Consider the following 22,157-nt stretch of genomic DNA (forward strand, 5'->3'; position numbering starts at 1 on the left):
ACTTGTTCTAAAGAGCACCATAAACTCTGAGCTTGCACTGGTAAGACATGTCTATATTGTTAATCCAGACCTATCAGCACTAACAGCTCTGTCAATGCTACTATTCCATGTATAATTTCATAATGATATCTTTGCATTTGGTATTAAAAAAAACCCCAAAATATTAGGTACAAGCTCTTGGTGGGTGAACATAAGGATACAAATATTAGTAATTCCTCTTGTGATTTGTATTGATTATAAGCAAGCAGTTGCCTAGCATGGTAGAAAACAAGAGATCTAAGACTCACGCAACTGTTTTGTTGAAATAAAAAAGTGCCTGGATATGATTTTATTAAGTATAGTAGACTTTGGCAGACCTGCCATATGTCAATGTTGTTGAGCAGTGTAACTGGAATAAAAAACACTTGAGAGCCAAAACTCACACTACCACTTCAATATCATCTTATGAGTGAATGTTTTCAGTTATTTGAGCAAAATACTTAACATAAAATAATTTTAGACAGTATTGTTGCATAGATAGGCTTTCAATATCTCATACTTCTGGTTATTTAATGAATGTTACAGGATTAAAACAAATGCTTGTTCATCTGTCAATCTCAAACTGAACCAAACTAAATCAAGGATAAAAACAAAATAAACTTTATTTCATCATAAATGAATCATTGCTAGTATGTGTATTAAGCAAGGAAAGTCAATCTTTTATAATCATTAGCTACTCATTAAATGAATGAAAGAAATTTATCCACCTCCCTCCTCCATAAAAAAGCAGGCACTGGATAGCCTCAGAAGCTTGTGTATTTCTCCTGATTTTTTTTCTTCATCATTTTTTTTCAAAGAATATCTTGGAAAAGTTTACTTTTAAAAATGAATTCAAACTTAAGAAAGTACCACCCATTCAATTATCATGTTCTTTGTCTCTTATGGTCACCTACTAAAAACTCAAATTTACACAATGATCCTCTCCTCTATTTCCAACCATTGGTCTGAGGAAAAGCTGTCTACACAAATTTTAAGCTTGCTGCCTATATACACAGCAAAATAATACCTGGGAGTCCAAGAAAATAAAATGACCTTTTATCAGCAATGGAGACCTGCATACAGTTCTGAACTTTGTAGCCAAAGAGAGATGTGAAGAAGGAAATTACAGTATAGAAAAGTAAGTGAGAGTATGAACATCATATTTACAAAAAATAATAGAGACTAGAACTAGAATTTTTAGGTGAGTGAAGAAAATGCTGAGGGTTCAGACAACAATGGAGTTTAAATACTAAGTTATTTTTAGAAGGAACAATGAAAATAGATTTCTGTGCATCTATTGAGGAACAAGCAATGGTCAGGGGCATGATTCATACTTTGCAGAAGAGATGGACTTATAATGGGAATTGGAATTATTGACATGGTGGGGATTAGGAATTTGCTGCTTAAAAAGGAAATGCATAATTCTGAGGTGGATGTGCTTCTACCAATAGGAGAGAAGCTGGAATATAAAATTACTCAAGCTCAAATTTTTTTCACTATGTAATTTGTCCCATGAACTTTTATAATTTATTCACTTCTAAAAGCCACATTGTTGCTTTTTTCTCTTGAAAATTCTACCATTATATTTTAGGAATATCTAATTGCCCATCCAACACTAAATATTCATTCCATGTGTATTGCAGCATGCACTTTTATTTCAGCTGTAAATTAGTTTCCTATAAAGTATCAAAGTTACTTACAGGCAAAAAGAAATGTATATGATATTCTTTTTTACCAACTCTTAATTTTCTCAGCAAATGTCACAAGGAATTGTCAAATATCTTGTTTAACATGTAATATATTATCTTTATTAAAATGCCTGAGTATCTTGCCTTATAAAAAAATTCTTTAAAAAAAGCACTGTTACAACAATTCTAATAAAATAGTTTTCCTTAACACTTACCTGAATTATTACTGTAATAAAATTGGGTTTATTTGACTAGACTAAATCTTCTATGGCTCTTCAAAGCCTATCCACTTGATACTTTTCTGTTTTGGGTATTAACATATATTTAAGATCATTCAAACAGAATGGAATTACTCTGGTATTTTAAAAATCTTTTGAAAGGTAAAAATAAGTTCTTTTTCTCTTTTCTCTTTAAACTTAAGACTTTCAAAAACTTTTTAAAGAAAAATTCAGTAATACCTCAGTTAATCAGAGTCCAACTAAATAGAACATTAAATTGTGTCTGTAAAATTTTCAAAGAAAGAGATATATTTGTAGGAAGCACATTTAAAGTCTAGCAATAATGTGAATCATATAAAGTTTTGTTCAGACTAAAATGAATCACATATACCTGTCTACCTACAGAATACTATAATGAGAACTGATGTTTAAACTAAGAACCTAAAGGTACAATAATCTCAAAAATTAAACAATGCTTTTATTATCTTCACCTTCTTACTCTTGTTAAGGTTAAAAGGGAACTAATAAAATTTTGCAGCATTTAAAATGAGAGCTTCTCACTAAAAAGTCCTCAACTCACCAGAAAGTGAAATTTAAAATAATATTTTGTCCACTACGAATTCTTAATAACTAAGGTTGTATTATATCAAAGTTTAGCTTACAACAATCACAAGTACAATCTGCACTTCCACTGTAAGAATAAAGCCCTAGTTCTTGAGTCCCAAATGATTTTTCTTTCCCATTTATGCTTTGTAATGATTTTCAAAAATTTAGATGCCCCTATACAAGCCTGGGAAGAAAGGCTACCAAATATGTCCATTAGATGGTCAGAAACATAAAACAGCTGTTTAGACCACCAGCCGGCAGCAATGATATTGGATACATGTAGGAAGACTCTCACTCACTCAGCTGGTCCGTCTGCCTTCAGTCTCTCTTGACATCTTTGCCACAGTTTCTATACTAGACACTACAGATCAAATAGCCCTTCTTCTGCTTACCTCCCTTCTGTGTTTCTAACTTGCTGGTTGTAATCTATTTTGGAATGAACATCAGATAATTAAGCCTCTTCAAACTGTATGTTAAATAATTAGATTCATAATGAAAGTCTTACGGTATTTCCACCATTTATAAGCTGTGAGCCAATTCCATAAGCGTTGCAACAATGTCTTTCTTGGCTACTTCGAGGTACTATTTCCTGTTAAATTAACATGTTAAAGATTTTTGGTAATTTTAAATTAATGGTATCTGGAATAGGAAGTCATTCCTCTATGGGCTGCTTGTTGGTAGGCTGGTCAATTTCATAGACTTAGTTTCTGTGAAGGTCTTCCTAACTGAAAGCCATAAACTCCAAACAGGTGATCTATTTTTAATTTATTAACAGTATGTTTAGAGATACTGAATGCAAAAATTTGCTCGATCATCTTTTTGAATGGGGAGAAAAGCATGCATAAAGAAAAACATAGCCATAGACTCAAAGTTAGAATAAGGGATGAAAAAAAAAAATCACATGACGGAAAATGGCCCAATATATGGATGATGTTCACTTTTATCCAAATTCAGGCTATTCATGTAAATGATCCCAACTTGAAAGCTATGCCACATGGCAAAAATGTGACCAACTCCTGAGTAGGCAACCAGCCAGCCCAGCAGATGGACGTGAGAGGATCAGCCTAGGATGCACTTGCTCCTTGCCCAGCAGCTGTGAAGGGTATATGAGGGCCGTTATTCCCTATCGAAAAATTCAAAACATCTGTTTATTTGGGGCTGCTGTTTCACCAGATGGAAGCTTGTAACAACTACGAAAATAACCAGTACTTGACTGGCTTTCTCGATTAAAAAAAAAACAAAAACCTTTACATTTGCATGTTGAGATGAAGATAACTAGTCTTATTTGGGACTTATTTGAAACTTTTTTCCCTAAAGATTTCTAAAGATAACACAGAATACAAATTAATATTTACTTAATGGCTTCCATTAATACACTGTTTTACTTTCATTAACATGACTGATTCCTTTTAGTTCTCAAAAACTATTATTGTTGGAAGTAAGCACAATAAAAACCTGGTATAACTGAATGCACAGACCTTCTAGAGTGTTTCTTAAGTATGTTCGAATTATCCAATGGTGTTTGGGCCCGTTAGTTTACCAAATCCAGCAAATTAAGCAAGAGTTCCCGGCTGAGGTCACCCATATGTGCCCAACTCCAAATTCTATAGTTATGAGCACTGGGAAGATAAATGAGTTTGGAAATCTATTAGGCCCCACCTCCTTGTGTAGGCCCCAACCAAATCTCTAGCCCTTTCTCCCACTAATAGCAGAGTAAATATATTGTCCCTGCCCCACTATTATTTTTAATATTTAAAGAAATGAAAAATAGCTCATCCTTTAAAAAATGATTTCCTTGATTTAACTAATAACTCTAAGTTAAAGTTCAGTCTTAATGCTCGGGGTTACCATAACATTGTAAAGCTCTCAAAGCTATTCTCAAGGATCTTGATTCACTATGTTTTATTTTGGTCTTGAGGCTATAATGAGCCCATAGCAATTCTTTTCCTCCCATCAGCTGGCAAATGATTTGGTGAGTGATAGTGCAAAGCTAAAAAGCATATTCACACATTTCAAACTTAGCAGCTGCCTGCAGTTGCTGTCTGTGCCATCCCCTCATTGCTTCAGTAATTATACTGCTGTACCTGTTAGATTCAGTGAAGCTCTTTATGGGAAATTCACTGCTAGTCCTCGTCACTGATGATCACCTATTCCAGTGTAAGACATAATCTTTTTCCAGGTTTCTCATCCCAATGGCTAAATGGCAATATTAAGATAGTTCATAATGAGGAAAGCGAGGAAGTGGGAATGAGAAAAAGTAGAAAATGTGAAACATTCCTTCCTTTTCGTGACAGCTACTACACCTCTCCTGCACACCTCTCACTCATACCCACACACAAAGCAACAGGGCATTCATATTCAGGACTGATGGAGAGATCTGTGTTTACACTGATAGCTTCACAGCTATGAGTTGTAGAGAGGTTTGCAAGAGACTTCCAGCTCTTTTGCTGTATAGATATTTCTAGACAATGGACAGAATAGTTAAGAGACATTGCAGAATCTGATCAGTAAGACAGTGTAGGCAGTGAGTTACTGGAATTAGGTAGGACTTAAGTGATGCGTACTTTTCAAAGTGAAGGAGCTAGAACCTCAAGGTAACTAAGGGACCCTAGAGAGACCTCCAGGGATGATCTTATAGAATAAAGAAGAAATTCACATAATACCCACGGAGTAAGGACTGTAAAACCTACTAACAATAGCAGATTTGCTGCAGAGTGGCAGCTACTTCAAGGGTGTATGTTTCAGAATATGATGTACAATGCTGGTTACAAATGGTCAGCTTCTTCAAAGATTATACTCAGGAACTAGGGGGAGACACAGAACTAGAACAAATAATCCTAAAATTCATATGAAATCACAAAAGCCCTAGAACTGCCAAAGCAATACTGAAGAAAAAGTGAAGCCAGAGGAATAACTCTCCCTGACTTCAGACAGTACTACAGAGCTACAGTAATCAAAACAGCATTGTATTGGTACAAAAACAGACATATGGACCAATGGAACAGAATAGAGAGACCAGAAATAACCCCACAGAGTTTGGTCAATTAATCTTTGACAAATGAGGCAAAAACATAATGGAGTAAAGACAGTCTCTTCAGTAAATGGTATTCGGAAAATTGGACAGCTGCATGTAAATCAATGGAGTTAGAACACTCCCTCTCACCATACACAAAAATAAACTCAAAATGGCTTAAAGACTTAAATATAAGACAAGACACGATAAACCTCTTAGAAGAAAACATAGGCAAAACATTCTCTGACATAAATCTTAGCAATGTTCTCCTAGGGCAGTCTACCCAGCCAATTGAAATAAAAGCAAAAATTAACAAATGGGGCCTAATTAAACTTACAAGCTTTTGCACAACAAAGGAAACCTTAAGCAAAACAAAATGACAACCTGTGGAATGGGAGAAAATATTTGCAAAAGATGAGGCTGACAAGGGCTTAATTTCCAGAATATATAGAGAGCTCATCATACAACTTAATAACAAAAAAACAAACAACCCAATCCAAAAATGGGCAGAAGACTTAAACAATTTTCCAGTGAAGACATACAAATGGCCAATAGGCACATAAAAAATGCTCAATATTGCTAATTATCAGATAAATGCAAATCAAAACAATAATGAGAACGGCCATCATTCAAAAGTCCACAAACAATAAATGCTGGAGAGGGTGTAGAGAAAAGGGAACCCACCTACACTGTTAGTGGGAATGTAGTTTGGTGCAGCCATTATGGAAAGCAGTATGGAAATTCCTCAAAAGACTACAAATAGACTTACCATGTGATCCAGCAATCCCACTCCTGGGCATATATCCAGAAGGAACCTTAATTCAAAAAGATACATGCACCCCAGTGTTCATAGCAGCACTATTTACAATAGCCAAGACATGGAAGCCACCTAAATGTCCATTGAAAAGTGACTCAATAAAGATGTTGAGGTATATTTATACCATGAAATACTACTCAGCCATAAAAAAGAATAAAAATAATGCCATTTGCAGCAACATAGGTGAACCTGGAGACTGTCATTCTAAGTGAAATAAGCCAGAAAAAGAAAGAAAATACCATACGATATCACTTATATGTGGAATCTAATAAAAAGACAAATGAACTTAACAAAACAGAAACAGACTCACAGACATAGAAAACAAACTTATGGTTAACAGGGGAGAAGGGATAGGAAGGGATAAATTGGGAGTTTGAGATTTGCAGATAATAACTAATATATATAAAATAAATAAACAACAAGTTCATACTATATAGCACAGGGAACTATACTCAATATCATGTAGTAACGTATGGTGAAAAAAATATGAAAATGAATATATATATACTCATGTATGGCTGAAGCATTATGCTGTCCAACAGAAATTGACATAACATTGTAAACTGACTATACATCAATAAAAAATATACAAATATATAAATATTTTAAAAAAGAAACTAGGGGGAGGGTATAGCTCCATGGTGGAGTGCATGCTTAGTATGCAAGAGTTCCTGGGTTCAATCCCCAGTGCCTCCATTCAAAAATTTTAAAATATATAAAGAAATATGTCAATAAACTTAATTACCTCCCCCTTCAAAAAAAGCTTAAAAAATTTAAAGTTCAATTTAAAAAATAATTTAAAAAGAACAATATACTCAGGAATCAGTTGGACAGCTTTAAGTTCTAGGTAGGAGACTCAGGAATTATGACAGAAATCCTACTAGACATGGATGAGTAGTAAACTTAATCCAGGCCCAATTTATTTGAGGAATGAAGGAATTATCTCAGGATAAAGTTAGTCCTAACTCTCTGCTTACAATTGAAAAGGACAGATTAGCTGGTACAAAAATCTGAAAATAAATTTGCTCCCTGGGGAGGTTAAGCTCTGAGTGTAATTCAGTCATAATTCACGATTATCTGCCCCCTCAGGCAGAATACAGAATTCTAGGGCTATTACCACAGACAAGTATTCGGCCTGAGAGAATCTTGAAAAGAATCTGTTGGGAGAGTCTCGTATGGGGCCATGAACAATTTAAGAAAACATCTTATTTAGAGATGCAAATATGCATTAATGTAAGCATAAAATATTGACCCAGCAAGGGACAGTGGTCCAACTGTTAGAAGCTCAAGAATGGGCTGTATCTCTACAAAGTCACTTGAAGAGGACAAGGCAGGGTCCTCAATTCTTAGTTCACTAGATTGGCTTTCAGTTGACGTGAAAACAAATAGAACAATACAGGACTGCAGAACTATGACACAAAACAGACACCAGAGGACTTAGTAGATGATTACAAGGTAAGAACTAAAGCCAAATCCCACATTACTAAACTTTTCCTAAACGTCTTCACGCAAATGTTTTTAGAAACTTGGTGGAGCTATACTAAAAAGTGAAGTGAACTCAGTTGTTAGAAGCATAATCTAAAGTCTGGAAACAAGACAGAATCTAACATTAAAGATCATTATCATTATTATAAACAAAATTATAGTCATAGGTGCTTTTCATAAAGCTTTTTCTATCATTTGAATCAAGAAGCCATTATTGTGTTTTTTTCTATATTCAGTGCATGATGCTAAAGTCCTGTGGCCACTACAATGCTGCATGAGCTTGTCACACATATTAAAATTAGAAAAATCAATAGAGTTTGGAAAAAATAATGAAGATTGTGTAGCAGAATATTTGGCATACTAAATTAATTTTTTTTAAGTTTTCATGAACATTTAGACACAAGAAAAAGCAAGGTGTGACAATTCACTTTGTACAGATATTTCTTTTGAAAATACAACTCAGTGTTTCACTTAATAAAACATCAATTTAAATGCACCTTTTAAAGAATATGTGAATTGTACAACATGAGATGTTTTTTATTTTACACTTAGGTCACATAGAAATCCAGTCTTTTAAAACCATTATATACAAATTAAATTCCAAAGAAAATCTCTGGGCTTGTATGATTTTTACAATTAAAGGGATCCCAACCTGGGATACTATTCTGTTACTGTTGGATAGTAACTGCTTTTCCAAGCATTGCCTGATGGCCTAATTCAGAGTATTAGTATTTTGAATATTATTTGGTAATTGTTGAGAAGAGGGTGATTTTTCCACTGTAGGATCAATCTTATAAATTTTCTCATGTACAAATCTCTTTGATTACATCTTTTCCCTTAGGTAGCAGAGAATAAGCCTTTGAATCGTCTGAATATTCTTACATCAGTCCTGGATTTCAACACTGAATATCCTTCTTACGGGATAGATTTCTGAAGAAAAGAGAAAATCTAGTTTCCTGATAGTAGAGAAGTAATACTGTGTATATGCATGTATAGGGTATAAACTTTACATATGTAATGTTGTATGTTTATATAACATGTATACATTTCGCTTGGTAATGATTACATATCCACAAAATCTAGGAGAGTATCTTTGTACAAATTCAGTGTAGTTTTTTTTTTTTTTTTTTGGTAAACAGATTTACCATTTTATCCATCATTGGTGATGACTCCCTACGGAAAACTGACTTTGACCCCACCAATGTAAACAACCTAGTACATTTCCTCAAATGGAATCTCTTGTACCCATCAATGACAGAATGTGTAGGAAATTTATTTCATAGCTCAGAAAGTTTCTGTGTCATCTTGACTTTTATGTCTCCCGATTCTTTAGTCTGCTTTTCAGATTGCTTTGCTTTTTCCTGTAAGTTTATTGCACTCAGTAAATGAATTTAGTTTCTCATTAAGGCTAGAGAGATATATTTTATAACTTTTCTCATCTTACCTTAATTCCTTAGGGGTTGACTACATGTATTCATTGCTAAGGTATTATCAAAGGATTTTCACTTTTTCCAAGGGATATCAAGATGTGCATTTTATGAGATGTTGATAATACTAGTGGGAATAACTACTATTTTATTACTCCAGAGCTTGCATGAAGATTATATTGTATTTCTAATTGTTATTCCGAGTATAACTCTGGATTAAAAGTTTCCTTTTTATTTCACAATATTGTTTGAGATATATAAATTGGGTTAATATTCTGTTATTAAAGTCTAATCAACATAATCAAGCTTCAGTGAGTTATGATAATCTAACATGTATTCTTCATTTTTTTATCTAGTGTCTTTCCTTTTGTTAGTTCTCTGTAACTTGGTGCCTTTAGAAATTGAGCAAGATAAGGATTGAAACTGCTGCTTAACTAATGTAATTCATTGGAAACTCTGAAAAGTTTTGGTGAAAAGAAAGTTTGAAAGTTATCAAATACATTTCTATTTATTACCCAAGAACTTTTTTCTCTCATTTCCATTGATAATTTTTTTGTTATTATAAATAAATCTAAATGAATTTTATTTCTTTTTCAATTATTATTTTAATAACCACTGTAACTTGGATACTTAGCCATTCTAACTCCTTGGACCTGAAATATTTAACAGTTTTCAAGATTAAAGAAAGCATTATAATTTAAATATTATCATTTTATAACTATAATATGTTATATTTATCCTATTATAACTGATGCTGAAATACATACAAGTAATAAAATAAAATTTAATTTTATCAGAACACTCTAGGTTACAATGATTTTTTTAATCCAAAAGTAAATCAGAAAATTATATTTACTACATAATTTTAGACAAACATATGCATCAAGAAGATGAAAAGACAAACCACAAACTTGAACAAAATAATTGTAAATGAAACATTTGAAAAAGGACTGTTATCCAAAATATACAAAGAGATCTAAAAACTCAACAGTAAGGAAATTAACAACCCAATTATTTAAAATGGACAAAAGCTTGAGCATATACCTCACCACAGAAGATGTAAAGATGGCAAGTAAGCATATGAAAAAATGTTCAATATCACATGTCATTAGGAATTGCAAATTAAAACAATGAGATACCATTACTTACCTATTAGAATGGCCAAAATCCAGAACACTGACAACACCAAATGCTGGTGGGGATGTGGTGCAACACAAACTCTCATTTACTGCTGATGAGAATACAAAATAGAACAGCCCTTTAGAAGACAAGTTGGCTTTTTTTTTTTTTTTTTTTACAAAATTTAACATACACTTACTATATGATTCAGCAATTGCTCTCCTTGGTATTTACCCAAATAAACTGAAATTTTGGTTCCACCCAAAAAACCTTCCTACGATGTCTATAGCAGCTTTATTCATAATTGTCAAAACTTGAAAGCAATCAAGACATTCTTCCATAAATGAGTGGAAGAATAAGCTGTGTTACAACCAGACAATGGAATATTACTCAGTACTAAAGAAGTAAGTTTCAAAAGTGAAGCATAAATAAAGACTTTCTCAGACAAACAAAAATTAAAGGAATTTGTTGCCAACAGATCTGCCTTGAGAGAAATATAAAAAGAAGTTTTCAGACAGAAGGAAAATGACATGGATCAGAAAATCAATCAACATAAATAAAGAAAGAGGATCAAAGACAGAATAAATGAAGATAAAATATAACCTTTATTTTTCATACTCTTAATTGAGCTAACAGATTATAGTTTTTTAAAACATCATAAAAGCAATTAATAATAATAGCAAATAATGCATTTGAATATATGTATGGGCTTATATATACATATATGCTATGTGTAAGTGCAATGAATATAATGATACAAGTGTTGGGAGGGAAGTATTAGAATTATTTTGTTATTAGAAGATATTCATCCATAAAGTGCTATAAGCTTTTTTAAACAATAGTTTTGAATTAGTTGTAAATATACATTACAAACTCTATGGTGACCACTAAAAAAGGAGTGGGGAGGTGGGAAGAAGTACAACTAATATTCTAAGAAAGGAGAGAAAATGGAATAATGTAAAATGTTTGATGACAACCACAGAAGACAGAAAAAAGTGGAAGACAATAGAAACAAAGAAGGAGGACAGCAAATAAATGACAATAATAAAAACAGGAGATATTAATTGCACTGTATGAGTTATCCTTTGAATGTCAATGGTTTAATGTACTATGTGAAAGAGACTGAGTGGATCAAAAAACAAGACCCAACTATATGTTGTCTACAAGAAACCCACTTTAAATATAAAGATACATATAGATTAAAAATAAATAAAGATACACCATGCTGACACTGATCAGAAGAAAGTAGAACAACTCTAATAATTTTAGACTAATCAGACTTTTCAGACCAAGGAAAGTTGTCAAGGATAAAGAGTGGCATTATGTAATGATAAAAGGGTCAGTTCTCCAAGGAGACATAATGATACTTATAGTGTATATAGCTAACAGTAAAGCATCAAAAACAGAGACAAAAACTGATAAAACTACAAGGAAACACAAGTGAATCCACAAGTGAATCCACTATTACAGTTGGAGACTTAGCACCCTTCTATCAGAAATGGACAGATTCAGTGGGCAGAAAGTCAACAAGGACATAATTGAGCTCAACAATACCAACCATTGACTGGATATAATGGACATCTACAGAGTACTGCATCCAACAAGAGCAGAATACACATTCTTCTCAAGCCCACATGGAACATCTTGGACCATAAGCGTATCTTAATTAATTTAAATAATAAATATCATACAATATCTGCTCTCAGACTATAACAGGATTAAACTAGAAGTAGAAAACAGAAAGATAGTTTGAAAAAAATCTCCAAATACTTGGAGATTAAACAATATACTTCGAAATAACCCATGGGTCAAAAAAAAAATCTCAAAAGAAATTGTTAAAAATACCATAAACCAAGTGAAAACAAACATCAAAATTTGTGTGATGCAATGAAAGCAGTGCTTAGCGAGAAACTTATAGCATTAAATGCATATATTAAAAACTAAGATCTAAAATCAATAATCTAAACTTTTACCTTAGAAAACTAAAAAAAAAAAAAAGAGAAAATTAAATCCAAAGTAAATAGAATAAAAGAAATGGTAAAGATTAGAGCAGAAGTCATTGAAATTGAAAACAGGAAATAAGCAGAGAAAATCAATGAAACCAAAATCTTGTCCCTTGAAAAGATCAATAAATGGTAAGTCTCTAACCAGGTTAAAGAATAAAAGAGAAATGGTACAAATTACGAATATCAATAATGAAAGAAGAGACATCACTACAGATTCCATAAACATTAAAAGGATAATAATATGCTATGATATTAATTTTGATAACTTAATTAATTTGATAATTAATTAATTTGATAACCAAAATAAAATGTACCAGTTCCTTGAATGACACAATCTGCCAAAACTCACATGTGAGGAAACAATTTTAATAGGACTCTATTGAACAAAAAACTTAGTAATCTTACAAACAAACAAACAAAATCAGGCCCCCAAATGGTTCACTGGGGAATTCTACCGAACTTTTAAGAAAGAATTTTCTACAATTCTTTACAATTATAGTCACCTCTCAGTATCTGCAGGAGGTTGGTTCAGGAACACTGTGAGTATAAACATCTGGGATGCTGAAGTCCCTTACATAAAATGGTGTAGTGGTTGCATATAACCTACACACATCCTCCAGAATACGTGAGATCATCTCTAGATAACTTCTAATGCCTAATACAGTGTGACGTGCAGGTACAGCTTGTTTGATTGTGTATCACTTTATTGTACTTTGCAGGTATTGTGTTTTTGGCAGATTGAAGGTTTGTGCAACCCTGCATCAAACAAGTCTATCAGTGGCATTCTTCCAACAGCATTTGCTCACTTTATGTCTCTGGGCCACGGTTTAGTAATTCTCATAATATTTCAAACGTTTTCATTAGTATTATATTTGTTATGGTGATCTGTGATCAGTTATCTTTGATGTTACTTTTACAAAAAGATTGTGGCTCACTGATTATGGCTCAGATGATGGTTAGAGGGTTCTTTTTAGCAACAAAGTATTTTTAATTAAGGTATGTACTTTTTAGATATAATATTATTGCACACTTAATAGACAACAGTATAAACATAACTTTTATATGCACTAGGAAACCAAAAGTTCATGTGACCTGCTTTGTTGCATTTTATGCACTTTATCCAGGTGGCAGGATGGAGTCAAACCTGCAATATCTTTGACGCATTCTTATAAATAATTATAAGTAAAGTATAAATGCTACGTAAATATGCAGTATGCAGCAAATTCAAGTTTTGCTTTTTGAAACTTTCTGGAAATTAAAAAAAAAACATACTTTTGATCTGTGGTTAGTTGAATCTGCAGATGAAAGAACCCACAGATACAGAAAACCAAATGTATACACAATTCTTTGCTTCAGTATATAGAAGCAGAAGGAATGTTACCCAACTCTATGATAACAGCATTACTCTAATACCAAACCTCAGGCAAAGACATAACAAGAAAACAAAACTATAGACCAACATCTCTCATGAACATAGATGTAAAAATCTTCAACAAAATATTAGAAAATTGAATTCAACAACATATAGAAAGGAGGGGGGATTTATCCTAGGTATGAGGCTGGTTCAGCATTCACAAATCCATTAATATAGTTCATCATGTCAACAAGCTGCAGAAGAAAAACCACATGATGTTATCAATCGTTGCAGAGAAAGCATATGACAAGATCCAACACCCATTCATGATAAAAACTCTCAGTAAACTAGAAATAGAAACTTCGTCAACTTGATAAGGAATATCTGTGAAAAACCTAGCCTAACCTCAGAGTTAATGGTGAGAAATGAGAAGCTTTCTCACTAAGGTCAGGAACAAAACAAGGATGTCCCTTCTCACCACTGCTTTTCAACACTGTACTGGAAGTTACAGCTAATAAGATAATAAAAGGAAATAAAATGTATCTTTGTTCACATATTGGGAATAAAAAATAAAATGTGTCTTTGTTTACAAATTACACGATTATCTATGAAGACAATTCAAAAGAATCAACATCAACAAAAAATAAAACACTCCTGGAACTGGAGCTTTCTGGCAAATTTGCAGGATGCAAGGTTAATATACAAAAGTCAATTCCTTTTCCATATACCTGCAATGAACAAGTGGAAATTGAAATTAAAAACACAATACAAAAAATGAAATACTTAGGAATAAATCTAACAAAACGTGTGCATGATCTATAAAAGGAAAAGTACAACATCCTGATTTTTTTAAAAAATCAAAGGAGAATTAAATAAATGAGACACAGTTTATGTTCATGAATAAGAAGACTTCATTTTGCCAAGATGTCTGTTTTTCCAATTTGATGTGTAAATCCAATTCAATTCCAATCAGAATCCCAGAAAATTGTTTTGTAAACATTGACAAGGTGATTCTAAAGTTTGTATGTAGAGGCAAATGGTCCACAAGAGCCAACATAATATTGAAGGAAGAGAACAAAGTTGGAGGACTGATGCTATCCAACTTCAAGCCTTAACTACACGACTAAAGTAATCAAGACAGTGATATGGATGAAAGAATAGATAAATAGATCAATGGAACAAAATAGAGAGTTCAGAAACAGACTCACATAAATATAGTCAACTTACCTTTGACCAAGGAGCAAAAGCAGTACAGTGTAACAAAGAGAATCTTTTCAACAAATGATTCCGGATCAACTAGCCATCCACATGCAAAAAATTTTTTGTAGACACAGATCTTACACCCTTCACAAAAATTAACTCAAAACAGATCACAGATTTAAACATAAGATGCAAAATTATCAAACTCCTAAAAGAAAACTTAGGAGAAAACCTAAATTACCTTGGGTATGGTGATGACTTTTTAGATGTCATACCAACGGCACAAGCCTTGAAAAATGATTGATAAGCAGATCTTTATTTATTAAAATTAAAAATTTTGCTCTGCAAAGGACAACATCAAGAGAATAAAAAGATAAACTGTAGACTGAGACATATCTGCAAAAAGACACATGATAACTGACAAAATATACAAGAAAAATTTAAAACTCAACAATAAGAAAACAAATAGTCCTATTAAAAAACTGAGCCAAAGACATTAAAAGACACTTCAACAAAGAAGACATACAGATGGCAAATAAGCATATGAAGAGCTGCCCCACATCATACTTATTAGGGAAATGAAAATTAAAACAACCATGAGATACCATTAAGCACTTAGTAGATTGTCCAAAATCCAGAACAGTGACAACACCAAATGCTGATGAAAATGGGGAGCAATGGGGATTCTCATTCATTGCCGGTGGGAATGCAAAAATTTTAAAAGACAGTTTGGCTCTTCTTACAAAATGAAACATATTCTTACCATTTTACCCAACAATTGGTTTATCTGGTTTTTATTCAGATGAACTGAAAACTCATGTCTACACATAAACCTGTATGGGGATTTTTCAGCAGTTTTATCATAATTGTCAAAATTTGGAAGCAACTAAGATTCCCTTCGGTAGGTGAATGGATAAATAAACTATGGTACGTTAAAAATGAAGGAAATATCAAGCTTTAAAAAGACGTGGAGGAAAGTTAATACATACTACTAAGTGGAAAAAAAACAGTCTGAAAAGGCTACTGTATGATTCCAACTGTACAACATTGTGGAAAAGTCAAAAGTATGAAGACAATAAAAAGATCACTGGTTGTAAGAGGTTGGAGCGGAGGGAGGGATGGACAGGTGGAGCACAGAGGAGTCTTAAGCTAGCTAAACTATTTTGTATGAGATTACTATGGTAGATGCATGTCATTATCCATTTGTCAAGTCCCATAGAATGAACAGCATCAAAAGTGAGCCCTAATGTAAAATATGGACTTTGGCTGATAATGATGTGTCAATGTAGGTTCATCAATTGTAACAAATGTACCACTCTGGTCTAGGATTTTGACAGCAGGGGAGGTTTACATGTGTGGGGACAAAGGGTATATGGGAACTCTCTGTGCTTTCTGATCAATTTTGCTGTGAACCTAAAACTGCTCTGAAAAATAAAGTTTATTTATGGGAAAAAAAAAACTATCACATACAATTATTCTTTAAACTCTTTATCATCCCAATGTGGCAATTATCATGAGAGACAAAGAAAAAAATACTATAAGGAAACAATACAGATATACTAATTTATTTAATATGAAAGAAAAAACTCAGCATTATTTCATGTTTATTATTTATCAGCTTAAAAATCACTATCCTCAGAAAGACTCTTGAACTCTTATAGGGTGGATTGTGTCTCTCCCTTTCCCCACCAAAAAGATACATTGAAATCCTAACTCTCCACACCTCAGAATATAACCTTATTTCAAAATGGAATGACTGACGATGTAATTAGTTAAGATGAAGTCATAGTGGAATAGAGTGGGCCCCTAATGGAATAGAGCTGGTTTCCTTATAAGATCTCTGTGTGAAGAGACATACACAGGGAAAATGCCGTGTGACAGCAAAGGCAGAGGTTGAAGTAATGCATCTACAAGCCAAGAAACACCAAAGTTTTCCAGCAAGCCAATAGAAGCTAAGAAGAGGCAAAAAAGGCTTCATCTATAGGTCACAGAGGAAGCATGGCCCCATCAACACCTTCATTTTAGGATTTTTGCCTCCAAACCTATTGAGAAAATAAACTCACGTTGTCTTAAGCCACCCAATTTGTGGTACTTTATTATAATAACCTAAGAAACTAGTACTTGTCCAAGCAATTCAGTTGCTTATGTCACGTCTTTATGGGGTCTTGTGGATTAGCTCTTTTATGACACTTAGTCCATTGCAGTTTGACTGCCTAATCCCCCACCAGATTATACTGTACTAGGAGACACATCCTAGCAATTTTCTAGACCTTTTATGTATTGAATGAATGATTGAAACATCAAAATAAAAAAGAAAAGGAAAGGAGAAAAATATCTTCCATATGCCTGCAAAATAATAACATTTATCAAAGGTTTATTTTGAGTAAACCATTCTAGAATTTTACTTCCATCCTTTCACCCAGTCTTCAAAGACTCCTGAGTTTGATATTTCTTAAAAATAAGGAAATGATTACTACTTTATTTCCATTTTATAGATTAGAAAATAAGAAGAAAACTATATGCCTTGCAATGTTAGAGCTACTGGGACTTGAATCCAGGCAGTGTGACTCAGGAGCCTGACTGCTGAATGGCTGTTACCCAAATATAACACTCATTTTCTTGTTTATTCTTCTGTTTCCTGTGCACTGAAATTCCTGAGGGCAGGAATTTTTGTCTCATTATTCACTGCTGTATCCTCAATACCTATGTCAGAGCTTGACACATAGTTGTTGTTCAATAAATATTCCATGAAAGAATTAATACATGGATGCATGAGTGAACAGTCTTGGAATGACTTCCTAAGATGAATTAATATAAATAAAATGACAAACGATCACTGCTTCTGGAGGGTGTGCTATACTTTCTTAACATTCAAAGTCTCGTCTGGTCAGAAGACTTGCATTCAGATTGTGTGTGGGTTACTGACTATGGTGTCTTCAAAATGTTCTTACATTTTCTGATTCTGATTTCTCCATCTCTATAATTATAACGTATATTTAATGCAACTGTGAGAATTAAAGGAGATAATTGTATGTGCTACCCCTGGTAAATTATAAAATGCCATATGCATCGTAAGACAATATTTTAAAGACATTTCCTTCTAGCAGTTTTATGAGCCATAGATTTACTTAGCTCCCTTTCATGAAATATTCTCAATACGCTGGCATCCCTTTTTTGGACAGAAAGATCTTGTTCTTAGATTTTCATAATGACTTTATGATGATCAGTTAACTAAAACGTGACTTATTCAGGAAGTCCTATCTGCATGCAGCCCTGTAACTACATAGTTAGAATATTGGAGTAAATAGAAGTTATGGTCCAGAAAACCCTATAGTAGCCACATTTTTGATAGTGTGTAATAGTTTAACTCAGATTTATCCTATCTTTTGACTAGAGTAAATTTCTCATAGAGAATTAGCTAGTCAATATTCTGGGATACACAAATATTAGCCACTATTTACATAGTATATTGATCAGACTAGAGACTAGATATATAATTTATTGTTTACAAAAATTTTTATTGTGAACAATTCATTATAACCAAATAAAGTACAATTAGCTAAAATATCCATCTGCTGGGATATGAAATATTTATAATTATATCCAAACTGATCTAATATTTAAAAATCATATAGTGGAGAGAAGAACTTTGATTTTAAATCCTGGCTATACAACGTTAGGCAAGTTAACTGATATATTTGAAACTTAGCTTCCTAATATTTTTACTGTAAGTATAATGATACTTATCTTTCAGGAGGTTTATTTATAAAGATTAAATAAGGAAGTATATGTAAATGCATCTATCACAGTATCCTATAGAAGACATCCAAACATATTTCTTCCCTTCCCCTCTCATCCCTTGCCTCATTCTCTTTTAACTTATTTCAAATTTTACTTATGCACTAATGGGTTAGTTTTTAAATAGTCTAGGTAACATTGTTTTAGGGTGAAAGGTGAGTAAAACAAGATGTTTGACTAAGAACACTATCTTCCTCTCATTTATCTTGACCACCACCACCTCCAGTTCTCATAATTTTATGGTTGTCAAGAAAACGTAATAGTTACAAGTACTTTCACACATAATTATGTCATTACAATCTTACACCACCATGAAATATGTATTTAACTACAGAGATGAAAAAATAAACATTCAAACTTTTAAGAAGAGAAAGAAATGGCCAGTGCAACGAATGAGAAAGAGACAATGGGTATGAAGTGCTATTACATATAAAACACATGATATTTTTTCAAAGACATAGGACATCTGCCATCTTGTCTTTTAGTTCTACACTTCAGGTGTTTTAAATATGTGAAATAAATTCTAAAAATTCAGATCATAAGTAGCAAAGGCTTGAACAAGATATATGCTTAATTCTCTCTTTCTGAAATAAACAAGTAGATGATTCTGGGTTGGTATAGTGGCTCCATGGGTTATCAGAGAAACAGCCTGCAGTTATCTTTGTGCTCTACCATTCTTAGCCCAGGAAGCTCCTTTTTAATGCAGTATAATAGTCTTAGATGACTGCTGAGTTCCAGAATCCTGTCTAAATTCTAAGCACAGGTGGTTTGGGGAGGACACCAGAATAGCACATATCTCAACTGCATGGCAACAGTTTTCTCAAGCTTTCATTGGAGTCACCCAGTAATTTCTACTCATCTTTTACTGTCCACTTTGAATTACAAGAGAATCTGGAAAACTGTCATTTAAGTGAGCATCCTGCTTCCCAGCACACATCAGAATTCTATTACTAAGAAAAACAATAAAATTGTTATTGTAAAAAAAGAAGACCATCTCTGGGGACTAATGTTTATTTACTGGAAACTTGAGATCTTGCAGGGCTTGAAATAGTGACATAAGAAACTTAAATCAAGTAGCATTAAGGGATAGAACATGGGCTATCACCCCAATCAGCCAAGTCAGGTACTGTACTTCATTGGTTTAGACTTCTTTCCATTACTGTGATTTATTATTCTCTACCATTTAAGCATCTTATTGAAATTGACAGGAAAACTTCATTAACTTTCATTTAATTAACCTTATCGGATAATTAATAAAAAATGTTTCTCCCTCCATTTACAATTTAATTACAGAGTTAGATAATAAAGATCACTCTGATTTTCATTATTCCATGCGAAAGCAATTCAATTACTAATAAATTTCTAATAATATATATTTGAAGTTAAGCTATAACTTTCAATATTTGTAGAATTTGAAACAATTATTTAAAATTTTTGTTTCCTTGTTTGGTCATTAATATGTTATTTATTAATTAACAATCACTAGTTCAGCAATAAATTTATCTAATAATAATAAAAGCAAAAATATTAATAATAACGGTAATAGTTATAACTTGTTGCTTGCTTACTATGTGCCAGACATTTTATCATTAATCTTTACAAAAACCTTAAGAGAGTGTTATTACTATCCTAATTACATAAGTGAGGGAACTTGAGTTTAGAGAGGTTAGGTAATATGCCCCAGGCCATACATCTAGATAGAATTAGGGCCAAGTTCTGAATATAGCAAGACCTACACTCTTAAACACCATGTGCTTGATCCTAAGTCCTTATGGCATTTAACCCCTACCCCAAATCTAGAACTGCTATCTCCAGGTTTCTTCTTTTAACATGAAAAAGTAATTATTGTCTAGGCCGTATTGCCATAGCTTGTTATTTGTAGCATGCTAAAATATGTACAAACATCTGTAGACAGTCTATTATTTTTATAGCACACAGGGAACAAAATACAATTAAAGAATAGTGTAAGGCAAAACAGACTTTGTTGTACATTTTGTCATAACTGGAGAAATATTAGGTCTGATTAATAAATCATAATATTTCCAAGCCCAAGATGGGAATATGCTTAAACATATTTGAACAAAATATTTTTTCTAATTTTAATTTGTTCATATTAAATATTTTATAAGATTATTGGTATTACTTATGCTTATCAGCACCCACATATTTCTAAGTGGATATTAATGGTATTAATGAAGTTGTTCCATGTTTAATTAATTTCAATGTATGTCCTAAGTTTTCTTATATCTTTGCTACCTTCATTCTTGAGTTATTTTGATTTATCAATCACTAATCACATCATAAATGTCTTTTGAGCCTTTTTTTTTAATGTAACATCTGGATGGTAACTGAGCTGGATGGGAAAATTTCTTATCACAGTCATTTTTTTACACAAAGCTATAAAAAGAGTCTTTCATTTTGGCCTGTCATTTACTGCTTAAAAATGTTCTATCTGTCTTTATTTTTCTTTTCCTCTAAGTAACCTTATTTTTAATTCAGAAAATACTAGTAGTCTTTACTTTCGACTGTGTGTGTGTGTACCTGTGTGTTGCATTCTTTTTTGTTTAATTATCTTGTAACACAGGGAACCCTGTCCAGAATCTATCTGGTCTTTGTGAGTTTTGGAATATGTTTACTTGCTACTGTTTTTTCCTATTAATATTTTAAATTATAATTCCTCTTGCATATTCTCATTTTGCTTATTATGTAATAGCTAATATTTATGACTATATCTTCAAGATTTGTTCTCCATTGTCCATTATCTCCACACTACCCTTCTTCACTACTTTCTATATATTCTAGAAATGTTTCCCAAGTTTATTTGTATATTCTTAGTTTGTTATTTACTGCCCCAAATTTTAGTTTCAGCATTGTTGGCTTCATTATTCTCTCACAAATCTAATCCTGGTTTCCTTTTATTTTGCCCTGATATGGTATCAGAGGAAGGCAAGGTACACAGGGGTTGGGCACACAGATTCTGAAGCCATCTGCACTGAGCAGTTATATCCTAGGGTAAGTTACTGTACTTCTCTGTATATCAATCCCTCATCTGTAAAACAGAAGAGTAATAGCAATTTCCTCAAGAGTAGTTGGGGGGTAAATAAAATAATTTATGTAAAGTTATTGTAAGAATGCCTGGCATATAGTATTACTATATAAATGCATTGTTACTAATAGATACAGCACACCCCTGTTTCTGAATAAAAACAGTAGATTGTTCATATTTAATACTTACTTCTGTTTCCTGAAATAACTAATATTCCTGAGAAAGACTTTTTTAGAAACAAATTTTTTAAGTTGGAGAATGTTTTCATTATGTCATATGAAGTAAGAAATTCACCTTGTATAAAGAGACCTCTAAGAAATCTGGATTTAGAAGACACAAGGAAGCCTGCTAAATTTGTTTGT

General features: G+C 32.7%; 1 long non-coding RNA gene across 1 annotated transcript in view; it reads right to left on the minus strand.

Annotated features, from left to right (window-relative positions):
* Window positions 1–22,157, minus strand: part of LOC135321395 (uncharacterized) — a 144,743-nt gene that overhangs the window by 69,589 nt on the left and 52,997 nt on the right. Inside the window, exon 2 of the long non-coding RNA XR_010381133.1 lies at window positions 10,422–10,503. This is a non-coding gene — a long non-coding RNA (uncharacterized LOC135321395). The remainder of the gene's footprint in view (window positions 1–10,421; window positions 10,504–22,157) is intronic.

The sequence above is a fragment of the Camelus dromedarius genome, chromosome 5, assembly GCF_036321535.1.
Source record: "Camelus dromedarius isolate mCamDro1 chromosome 5, mCamDro1.pat, whole genome shotgun sequence".
Lineage (NCBI taxonomy): Eukaryota > Metazoa > Chordata > Mammalia > Artiodactyla > Camelidae > Camelus > Camelus dromedarius.